Genomic DNA, 12,762 nt, shown 5'->3' with positions numbered 1-12,762 from the left:
TTCGCTGTAGATGATATACGTTATATACAGAATATACGATGGCGGATAAGATGTCGTCGTCTTCGTCGTGTTTTGACAACGAAAATAACGATTTGCCACTAGCAAATATATGCTACATGCACGTCTTACCCAAGGAAAGAGGGCCAGTAAATGTCTTTAAGTAAAGAGCTAGAACAAATTAAAGCCTTTGCTGCATTCATTGGTGCATGGTGTAGACTACCTGGGACTTCGGAATAAAAATAGCTATTCGTGCAGCAGAGAAGTTTGCGATTGACTTGCATGCAGCCCGGCCCAGGGAGCAGTGGCTTAACAGTGCAGGGGGGGGGCAAGCTATCCCCCCTGGCGGCGTTCACCGGGAACTTAAAGGGGAAAAAGAAAAGGGGGAGAATGAAAGGGAAAGGGGGGAAAAAGAGGAAAGGGGGAAAAAAGAGGAAAGGGAAGTAAGAAAAACATAAGTGAAAACTGGAAAAGGAAAGAAGAACAGATAGATTGTCATGAAAAGGTGATTTTATTTTTAAAAAATATGCATGCAAAATCATAAACAAAATCTTGTTTACCGTGGCGTACAGACCAAGAAGAAAAAGGAAAGAGAGAAGGGTGAAAAATATGTCATCTTCTTTAACATTATGTCAAAATCTAAATTTGGATTTTTGTAATAAAAATGTATTTTTTTTGCTCACTCGCATTTTTTTTTACCCGATACACCATATCGCCCCTAAAAATGTTGCCTCATGATTCCATTGCCTGCCCCCCCCCCCTTTGAGAAGCAAAAATAATAAAACTTGTAATGTAAATATGCCATTAAAACAAAGGTGTGCCCCCTCTTTTGAAATTGAAGACCCTTTTTTCGTGTACAAAATATACTTCATTTGTGGGTGAAAACCTTAATTTTTTTTTGCTTGTCAATTGGTTGAAAAACTTTTTTTTTTGGGGGGGGGCTGGTCGAAACTTTCCTCTGAAAAATTTGCCCCCTTTTGGAAAATCCTGGATCTGCCCCTGATAAGACCGGAGATTTTTTAAGCTCTTGCCCCTCCTGGCCAACGACCCCTGTTACGCTCCTGCCCAGCCCGACCAGCATTGCAGCAAGATCCGAATGGATCAAACTAACGTTATAGATGTAACGCGTTACATCTTGCTCGGAGCCAGGTCAAACATCGTTCGTATCACCAGCATTCCAGCAATCAAGCTATCGAAGGTGAAAAAGATACAGAGGATGATTTTGAGATGGTGATCCTTGTTTTAGCGATCTTTGTTCATGCCAAAATTGGTTCACTTTGTGCTTTTGCATTTCATTTTCTGCAAAAGTGAAGCAGTACAAGCTTTGATGATTTTTGTATAGGTCTAGATTTCTTAATTGAATCGATACATAATGTGACTCATGTCATGACTTACTTCACCGCCACATTTACAAGCGTATGAATAGAAGACGAAGTAAGTCATGAGTCACATAATTCATCGACTCAATTAAGAAATCTAGATGTAGACCTATACGAAAATCATCAAAGTTTGCACTGCTTCACTTTTGCAGAAAGTGAAATGCAAGAGCACAAAGTGAAAACAAATTACCTTCGATCGCTTGATTGCTGAATGCTGGTAATACGAACGATGTTTAACTTGGCTCTGGGCAAGATGTAAACGCGGTACATCTATATTTATTTTGATCCATTCGGATCTTGCTGAAATGCTGGTCGGGCTGGTTTCCCGGGGCCGGGCTGCGTGCAAGTCAGTCGAAAACTTCTCTGCTGCACGAATAGCTATTTTTATTCTGAAGTCCCAGGTAGTCTACATCAACGAATGCAGCAAAGGCTTAAATTTGTTCTAGCTCTCTACTTGAAAGGAATTTATTGGCCCTCTTTCCTTGGGTAAGACGTGCATGTAGCATCTATTTGCTAGTGATAAATCGTCATTTTCGCTGTCAAAACACGACGAAGACAACAACATCTTATCCACCATCGTATATTCTATATTATAACGTATATCATGTACAACGAATAAAAAATATAAACGCGAACGAGGTTACATGCATTGTACACGCTCGCGCGCGTTCGCGGAAGTCCTTAACACACGGGGTGAATGGCGGAATTTCCAATCGAATCAATGGTACGATTTTGCATATTATTATTTTAATTTTGAGGTCAGGAGCAGAATTTACCGATGGCAACATAGTGCATGTATTCACTCATAATATTTTACATGTTATCATGTCCGAGAACCGTGGTTGTATTTGCTGCCCCACGGAAAGTCACAATTTTAGCGACCATCCCACAGTCTAAAAGGAATGGACAATAGATGCCGGATATTCTTTTTCCTGTGGATAATATAATGCAATATAAATATGAAAATATAGTGACAATCTTAGACAAGAAAAGGGCATCATTGCATATTTTGCCCTTGAATAATTGATTAGTTTCAAACTTTAGGCTTCATTTCATTCAGAGAGCGAGCATACATAGCAAGCGGTTTGAAAAAAAGGCAACGGTCTTCGTCGACATGCCAGGAAGCCCAATGGGATCACTATTTGATATAAAATCGTAGCTGCAGTGAAAGAACGATAAACTAACAGGTAAAATTCACTCTGTGGACATTTCATGATGGGGTGAAATATTCATTATATCTGCTTCGGAATTAAAAAGAATAATGTTCGACCAAAGTAGCCCACTGTCTGATAGCGACTACATTTTATTGTTCATGCCACCAAGTCATGAACAATAGATGCCCAGACTCCCTTTCATGAGGAATGTCTAATCCGTGCTCCCTCCTGACCTATTATCGAGGAAAGCAATTTAGCACAGGATGTTTATAGAAATCGGGCCACGCGCGCGTCTTCTGATTTGACAATTGAATACTTTCAATCGTTCCGATACGAATAATAGCTTTTCTCTCCGTTGAGATCAATATTAAAATTCCTCTGTCTCTTTCCCCAACACCTTCCATTGACTTATTGCCATTAAAATACATAATTTTTACTCAAATATTTGTTTCGACTTTAAGACATTTAGCATCAACAATATGCGTCAAATTTCCTGTAATCCAAATGATGATGATAGGGATGATGGTAAAGATGCCATGGATAATGTCGAGAATCATATATTTTATTTCGCCCTGGCCACATTGACAACATGCATTTTGGTGATGATCAAAATTATATTTAGGTTTCTTTCCGTAACCGGAATTATTTCATACTTGTGTAAATAATATGTTTCCCTAATAATGAAATAAGTTACAGCAATAAATATCTAATGCTTTAAATGAGTTGTCAATTTAATTTTTGTACTGATTGGAGGGAAAAAAATGAATAAACCTAATTTCATACAATAAAATACAAACGAATAATTGGATACGTGACATCATCAGCCCACCTAATGAATATTCATGACGACTGTTTTCAGAAAATATTGCTAAACTTTTAAAATTCAATAACTTTGTTATTTGTTATCCAGTTTTGATGAATTTATCGGTATTTTGCTCAGTGCATCCTGCCCTATTCATAAAACTATAAATACTTTCAGCTCGGACCATCCCTTTAATGATAATAAGAAGAAGGTGAAGGAGAAAAATATTGAAAATGATGATAATAATTAAAATAAGAATAATGATAATAGTCATACTAATAATAATAATAGCAATAATAAATGAATAAATAAATAATGAGTGTGATGATTGCAGCGCGACGAGAGTTGAGAATGACAGCCTTCTTTACTCATATATATGTATAAAGAGAACAATTTTGTGAGAATGCAAAAAACTAAGTATAAACCCCCCCAAAAAAAAAAAAAAAAAATCTCCCCCAAACCGTGCACATTTGCAGGCACAAAAAAGCCTTGACACAAGAATACTACCATACCCGCCTCAGGCCTGTGAAAACTCCGCTATTTAGCGGAAATCCGCTATTTCATTTTAAGACCGATTTCAATTTCCGCTTTTTTCCTGTGTTCCATTTCCGTTTTTTCTTAGTCAAAATTCCGCTATTTTATCCAAAACGGCTGGAAAACAAGTCTAGGTAAATGGATGCGAGCAGAATGTGTGTGTTGTGAATATACACGTTACGGGGCCTTGTATTTTGCCTTCGCGAAGTTTCGAATGAAACTGCTGCGGATCGCACCGTTGCCGTTGTTGGCATACAATTACAAGCGCAAAGCAGCGGCTTAAATCGCGATATTTTGCGACTGGTAAATACGTCTGTAAGGATGATGACGTCATCCAAGATGGCAACTTACGTTGGCCAACGAAAGGATCGAAGATGACGATGTTTGGTTCATTATTTCAAAGGAATTAGCGGTAACTGCGGTCTAAGGTACGATATTTCTGAATTTTAAACATTTTTTCGTAAATATGGATGTGATTTCTTTTTTATAATAAGACATTTTATGTACAAAAAACGATCGGAAAATCGGGTTTCCACTGTTAGATCTAACGTTACTGTTAAAATAAGTTGTCTGTACGTACGGGCATCCAAGCTCTTCAGTATATGTATTGGTGAGTGAGCCAACGCAGTTCAGCGGAACAACCAAAATATGCAGCGGATTGGCGATAGTAAATAGTAGGCCCTAAGGTAAATTTTTAGATTTTTCTGCTATTGTTTTGAAACCCCACTAACAGGCCTGCCGCCTGCAAAAGACCCGATCGATAGCTCATGAACATTCATGTAACAATAGCGAATGAGCGAGTAGTGCTGGGTGAGGAACATCGTACCGCTTTGTCATTGGTCAGTCCCGAGCTGAATGCCTTCGCAATCTCGCCTTTGCTCTGCCCATAGAAGTACGTGTATTGCTACACTCAACCGTTATATCACACGTTTCTATAGGGGAAATCTTGATTCAGATTGCGGCAATATCCAACATCAACTCTTCAAAATAATGATGCAAAAATACAATTTTACTCAAAAATGTCTATGTAAACCACAATTTTTATATGATAAAATGAATTTTGAATTCCTTGCGAGTATAACAATATAAAAACCACAGAATATGGTGTTGATTTTCTGGCTTTAAAATTGGTTAAACAAAAAAAGTTACTTGGGCACGAATAGCTGCCACTGGCAAGAGTGGCCTATGGCACAAATAGCTGCCAATGGTGCTTAAACTGGGTTGTGTTGTAATAACATGGTTTCACGTATAACAGTCCTCACCTTGTCTTCGGTTGGCTTACCAAGTTTACAAAGAAAGACAGGACGTTTACCCAATCATATATGGTGACAACTGTAAAACATGGTTAAATCACTGCCGTTGCCGGAGTCTTTTGAGAAGTTTGCTGGCATAAATCAAGCCGAACCTCGGCCGAAACGGTACCGGAGATTCAAGCGATACAGGACGGGATCGGGCTCGCAACGAAGACAGAGGGTGGAACAGGGCAGTACGTTTTTGTACGCAATGAGTGATTGCGCAGATGATATTATACTGACCAGGGAATAGATGAAATACGGCAACATACGCTATTGTTGTTGCAGCATTTGAAACTCACTTCAACATCAGAAAAAACACAATTGTTGCTCGTGCACATCCGGGAAAAGGCATTGATGCTTTCATCAATGATTTATATCGGTTGGCCCAAGTTTGCGAGTACAATAACCTAAAAATATGAATTGACCCGTGACCGTATTGTTGTGCAGGTACAATATAAAAGCTTGTCAGATCAGCAACGGGCAAGTCAGGTAAGTTAGCGAAATTATGTGGACACGGTGGACAAAAGCGTGATTTTTTCTCCAGACCTTTATTTATGTATAAGAATTAAGAATGGGGTATGCTCCAAAAAATCTGGCTGCAGGAACAGAGAAAAAATTGGTGAAAATGTCAGAATTTATGAGTTAAGATTTGTCTGATATATAGACTAGCGCTAGTGCAAGACTCAATAGCAGTGCATTATTTTGCATTGGATTAGTTCTTGAATTCAGACCCATTTTGAACAGATTTTCTGTTTGTCCTCGCATCTCAATGCACCAAATATCTGAATGAAGATGCTAACCAAGCCGAAGGATGACGGTGGAGGGGGTAGAATGTTGGTGTGTATGTACACATTTTGGTCTTGGGGTAAAGGTGTGCAAGACACATTTTTTGCATGTGTTGGAAATTGTGTTGCCATGGTAACAGTGTATTAGTAAGGTAAAAATCTTGCAGTTAGAACCACTTCCTCTGTTCTTAACCGATTCTCATGAAATTTGGCACACACATTGGTCTTAAGGTGAAGATGTCTCAGACACACTTTTGTGTGTCTTTCAGAAATCTTGTTGCCATGGTAACAACATATTATATGGTCAAAATTGGGAAAAAAAACTTACAATTCAAACTACTTCATCAGTTTTCAATCAATTCTCATGAAATTTGGCACACACATTGGTATTGAAGTAAAGATGTACTAGGCACTTTTTGTGTGTGCTTCAGAAACTGTGTTGTCATGGTAATAAAATATCATATGGCAAAATTTAGGTTAAAAAATTGCAGTTTGAACTACTTCATCGGTTTTGAACCAATTCTCGTGAAATTTGGCTCACACATTGGCCTTGGGGTAAATATGTGCAAGAACCTTTGTTTTTGCATTTGTCAGACAGTGCATTACCAGGGTAGCCACATATGATAGCCAGAAATGTAGGAAAACTTATTGTGGATCAAACTTCTCCCCCTGTTTTTAGTCAGTGCTCATAAAAATTGGAAGAAATATTCATCTTAGGGTAAAGATTCATATTAAATTCTAAATGTCTTCTCTGCATTAAAATGTGGGGGTATTAATCACCTTCATTAATATTTCTGGGTTTGGGGGAAGGGGCAGGATTAGTCCTTTAAATCTGACATGAAAGAAGGTTAAAGGCAGTGGCCATTAGAAACATAAAAATGATAAACACTTTAAAAACACATCCCATTAAGGGCATATAGGCTGTAGGTACACTGGGTGAATATGAAACCTTCAGCTGAAGCAGCGGAGTTTCAACACTGGCAAGCAAATCAAAATGTGTACCCCTCTACTTTCAACAGCTGATTTTAAAAACCTTAGTTCCACCTCCCCAAGATGTGCACCCCTCCACATACCACTTTTAGTTCTACTTCCCCATGCTCAAACCAGTCTGCACCTTTGTCCCTCAGGGGTCAATGCATTTTTAAAGCTAGACATTACTCTTTTTTTTTGGGGGGGGGGGTCTTTAGAAAATGACCTCATAAAAATTAGAGTTAAAGGATTATGACTAGGAACTTAACCCCCCCCCCCCCGAAAAAATAGGGGGCTGATATACTTTTTAGCAGAAAATGCCTCTACCCCCTCAATGGTAAGAAGAGTCCTTTGCACTTCAGACCAATCATTTGAAGTTTAATGCATTCTGATTTGATAACAAAATTGTTTACAGTACCCAATTAACCATTGTTTATTTATATTCTCCTACTCAGTCTTTTATTCATATTCATATTCCGTTCCTACTCTTTCTTTTTAACTTTCACATCACTCTTGATTTTGAGCTTCACCATGCCATCTCATGTTTCCTGTCTCTCTCTCTAAGTATATTTTTTCTCACATATTTTAAAGTGTACCTTTAATCATGCAACTAATTATAGAAATATAAATATATACAAAAATCTCTGCACTTGTTTTAGAAATTCACTTGCAAATCCATGACTCAGTAATATACCATACCAAAAATATACCTATGTGCACAATAGATTTTAGCCTTATATTTTCTTTCATTTAATTTTTTCAGTATATTTCTGTGACAGCCCCTGCTTCATGCTTCAAATTAAACATTGATTAATTGGACACCAGAAACATTTTTTTTCAAAGCAGAATGTTTGAGGCTTTAAATTAATATATGCTGAAGTGTAAAGGATTCCCCCCCCTTTTTTTGGGGGGGGGTAAGTTCCTATTCGTTATAATTTCCTTTTACTCTTTATGTGGCAATTTTCTAAAGCCCCCCCCAAAAAAAAAAAAAAAAAAAAAAATTAAGGGTTTTTTTTAAAGAGTGTTTAAGTTCCTCATGGTCATGGCCTTTAACCTTCTATATTTTTATGTTGTCAGTTTTTAAGGACCTTCTCCGCCCCCCCCCCCAAAAAAAGCTTATAAATATTATTGAAGGTGATTAATACCCTGCGCTATTATATGACGTTATAAAGGGGAATCAAACCCAAATAAACACTTGTTTTTAGAGGAAAATGAAAAATCAGACAAGTTTATAGGTCAAAGTTTGAACAATATTAGACAAACCATAACAAAGTGGTGAAGATATTAAAGTATAAACATTGGTAATCACTATACCCATGAAGACTTCAAATTGACCGCATATGTGATGTCATAGTGATGTAAGAAGGCAACCACCACTCTTCCATGTACTGGAATAACTAATTAGCTAAATTTTCTTTTTTTTTCAAAAGTTTTACTTCAAATTTTTCTTATTATTTCGTAGGCGAGACAATAAAATACAAAAGAACGAGTGGGGATGTGATCAGCCCATCTTATGAATATTCATAAACACTGATTTTACAAAATATTGCTAAACTTTAACAATCAATAAATTTGTTATTTGTTATCCGATTTTGATGAAATTGTCGGCATTTTGCTCAGTGAATTCTACTTTATTAAGACATGAATACTTTCAGCCCGAACTATACTTTTATCTCCCTACTGGATCAAAGCAAAAACATGCATCATTTTTAAAGAAATTATCTCAATTTTTCAGAACTGAGAATTAAAAGTGTCGCAGAGTGTGGCTTTACCATGGAAACCAGCCTTGAATAGGCCACCCCCATTTTTGTGATAAATGCAAAGCAGTGTCTTTTATTTTTATATGTTAATCAATTACAATAATTTATATATAAATATAGACATTACAAGGATAAAGTCAATAAATTACTTAATGGGGTACCTACTAAAATAGGTAAAGCACAATGATCTATCAAAGTTTCTGTCTGCAATGCTGCCAATTTTTTCTTTGTTGTTGCAAGTTTATTTTATACCAATGCATGGACAATGGGGCAGTACGCAATAGTATACTCGCAGACCTTCAAACAGGATTGCTGGTTTATCTGCACAATTTGGTGGGGGAAAAAACTTTTTAATGATCACCTGCCATAATTTAAACACAGATCAAGAGATCCTCAGTGTGGATGTAATAATAACTTTACCCACAAATGTAATAAATTTGAAATCTGAAATCCTATAGTAATACGTTCATATAGCACACAAGTGCAGTCTTTTTTCCAGACCGGTTAATTAAACAATTATGATATGTGTCAAAAGTCTTTTTCCAGATCCAATTATTTTTAAAAAATTATAATGAGTACAAACTGCGATACGATAATGAAATTCCAGTGGAAAAAAAAGATAATCGAGCTTAGTCTTTTCTCCAGACCGAAATAATTAAAACTTGAGGAATTAATGTCTTTGTTGTTGTTTTAACTTATACGGCACGTATTGTGAAGATATGCACCAAGAGTAAATTGAAAACCAAGCGTAGTCTTTTCTCCAGACTCGGCTACTTAAATCTGAAACTAAAACCCTATAGTAATGCATTCATATAGCACAAAAGTGCAAAGTATCCTTTCCAGACCGAGTTAGATAAAGAATAATGAAATAAGTCCAAAGACTTTTTTCCAGACCCGGTTGTTGTTTAAAAAATTTCAAGATATGTCCACAGTCTTTTTTCCAGACCTGGCTGTTTAACAAAATATAATTTGAGTCCAAAGTCTTTTTTCCAGATCTGGTTGTTTAAAAAGATATAATATAAGTCCAAAGTCTTTTTGGAAAAAAGACTATGCTTGATTGTCAATTTACTCTAAGTGCATATATTCGAAAAACGCGCCGCATAAGTTAAAACAACAACCGGGTCTGGAAAAAAGACTTTGGACTTAAATTTTTTTTAACAACCGGGTCTGGAAAAAAAATTGGACTTATGTTATAATATTTTAAACAAACGGGTCTGGAAAAAAGACTTTGGACCTAAATTATAAATTTTGAATTAACCGGTTCTGGAAAAAAGTACTTGTACTATATGAAATTAGTACTATAGGATTTCAGATTAGAACTGGTTCGCCAAAAATCCCTTCAAATTTTTTACATTTGTGGGTCACTCGCTGTAGCATTTATTGCATTTCTTGTTTGTCCCTCCCTGGTTGTCTATATTCTGCAGATGTGTGCAGATCTCATGACATATTACATAATGACACTTGGACATAGAAAACATCTCCCAAGCAGGGGCTTGATTTGAATGGATTTTCATTTCCATTGACACAGACAAAAGAATCATGTTCTGTATGACCCTTTATGACAATTTCTGCTCGTTTTGCAGCTTTTCAATTCAGACCTAATCCAACACTTTTGAATCCTTCTCTTTTCGTGATAACATGATCATAACAGGTATGCTATCATTTTAAAGGGAATTAAATGATCTTTTGAATGGTATCAAATATGCAATGTGTAAAATTGGGAGTTGGGAGAAATTAATTGCCATACTGAGATTTCCAAACTTTTTGCTCGTTTTGCAGCTTTTCAATTCAGACCTCATCCAACACTTTTAAATCCTTCTCTTTTCGTGATAGCATGATCATAACAACATGATCTTTTGAATAGTAGCAAACATGCAATGTGTAAATTAGGAGTTGGGAAAAATTAATGGCCAACTTGAGATTTCCAAACTTTTTGCTCGTTTTCCAGCTTTTCAATTCAGACCTCATCCAACACTTTTGAATCTTGCTCTTTTTGTGATGGCGTGATCATAACAATCATGGTATCATTTTAAAGAAAATTTAATTGCTATTTGAATGATGTCAAATATGCATTGTGTAAAATTGGGAGTGAGGAGAAATTAATGGCCAAACTCAGATTTCCAAACTTTATTTGAGGGGTTTATATATGTATGTGCATGTGTGTATGTGGGCGTGAGTGCTTGTGATGGTGTGTGTGTGTGTGTTAACGGTCCGAATTATATGCTATGAAGGTATTTCCTATGTCTATTTCCCCAAGCAGCTCCTTTTTATCAGTGCCAATAACAAAAAAAAAGCATGACTTTCGATCATGCTTTGTTTTTGCAGTCGGAGATGACCAATGAGGAATCCCTTGCATACAAAATGGCTCGAGCAGTGGGTGGGAATAGCAATACAATGAGCTGAAAATTCTACATTTGGTGGCATAGTGTGATACTAAGTCCTGAAAATGACTGTTTTCATGATGAAATGAAGAGAAGTTGATGAGAAATAAAAGTGTAAAAAGATTGAGCGGATATAGGAATCTTTTCTTCTGTTCATGTTCGTAAGTATCTCACACATCGAAATTGTGCAACTTGTGTAACAATGTCAAACATATTCATACTGATACGCAAATGACAACATTTCAAATTAAATGTACATACCCCATCCCAAATCCTCCTGAAATAAAAATGTCTCCGTCATGTTATTTCGTTCCTTTTGATTTGTTTCGCTTTACATAGTAACTAAAAGCTAAGGTTTTATCGCTTTGCTATTAATTTATACCGGTAGTAGTAGAACATTAATTTGCTTTTTTTTCCTTCCTAGAATATTTTGTACGACATTTACAGGTGAATGCGTCCTTTCCTGCAAGCATTCCGGGCTACACTTCTGTTGATGATCTCAACGAATCTTCCCTTCGAGCGTACAGAGTCAAGGTCACTTCTGGATGCAGTATCGGAATCGAGTTCCGAAGCTACGGAAGTTCCAACAAATTAACCATTAAAGGTAATGATGGAGTGAACTTAATTGTTATTTGCGATGTCTTCGGTTTTCTCTAGCAGAGCCTCTTCACACGTGAATCCTGAATCATCATTGTAATGATGATTAAAGTTCTTCTTTAAAATCATCGGACTTTCACACGCTCGTTCTAAAACTGTGGTTTGAATTCAAATTCCCGATCAAAAGCAATTATGTATCCTTGGAGACTTGTCAATAAAAGCACTACATTGCAAGTACAAACTACGATGAGTGCATGGAAATCGTATTATCTACGGAAGTGATTGAAAGGTCACGTAAGCATTTGTGATTGTAATTAGCGTTCGTGATCTAATCATGTTCTAGTTTGAATAGTTTGAATCACCATTCATATTACGATTTTTATTTGTTACCATGGTAAAGGGCGGTAACTGAATCAAAATTTGATTTCTAGGCAATTTTTGGCAATGATTAAACTTTTACCGCGCTTGGGATAGTATATCTGAATATGATTGTAAGTACTCACGTCAGCGTTACGATTCTGAATGTCAGTATATCATATCATAGTGGGGGTTACCAGGTGGGTGTTTCATAAAGCTGTTCGTAAGTTAAGAGCGACTTTAAGAACGACTGGTGATCCTTTCTTACGCGCTAAACCGTCGCCAATGAATGTACCATGTTCTACAAGAAAGGATCTCCAGTCGTTCTTAAAGTCGCTCTTACGAACAGCTTTATGAAACACCCACCAGGATTGTAGGTTACACTCACTTAATCTTAAATAATTATGGGGAAGTGGGACGTGTTTATCAAATAATAATGAAATTTGCTCCTGCTTTGCGCTCGCATTATCAATGTAGGAAGATACCAACTTATACCCATCTTTTTCATTATTTACAAAACATGAATAGAGTGTCCCATATTTAGGTTTGAAATCTCATTTTTTTCCGCTCGCGCTCGCATTATTTATTCGTTGAAATATGTATCGTCTTGATGGCTAACTGCAAAACGTCTTTAACAGGTCCCTTTTCGACAAGGCCAGAGCGCGTTATGAAAACTTCTGCTCGCGTTTCGCTTGCAGTAATCATCTAGTTACATACGCATCTTGTTCAGGTGTACAATCATTGCACAGACT

At 36.7% G+C, this 12,762-nt stretch overlaps 1 protein-coding gene across 1 annotated transcript in view; it reads left to right on the top strand.

Annotated features, from left to right (window-relative positions):
• The first annotated feature begins 11,501 nt into the window (after positions 1 to 11,501).
• The window catches only part of LOC121416728, a 46,598-nt gene continuing 45,337 nt past the window's right edge, over positions 11,502 to 12,762 (top strand). Inside the window, exon 1 of the mRNA XM_041610187.1 lies at positions 11,502 to 11,660. The gene's annotated coding sequence lies outside the window, so the exon portion shown is untranslated. The remainder of the gene's footprint in view (positions 11,661 to 12,762) is intronic.

This window comes from Lytechinus variegatus, chromosome 6 (genome assembly GCF_018143015.1).
Source record: "Lytechinus variegatus isolate NC3 chromosome 6, Lvar_3.0, whole genome shotgun sequence".
Lineage (NCBI taxonomy): Eukaryota > Metazoa > Echinodermata > Echinoidea > Temnopleuroida > Toxopneustidae > Lytechinus > Lytechinus variegatus.
This window is presented reverse-complemented; position numbering and strand designations above follow the sequence as displayed.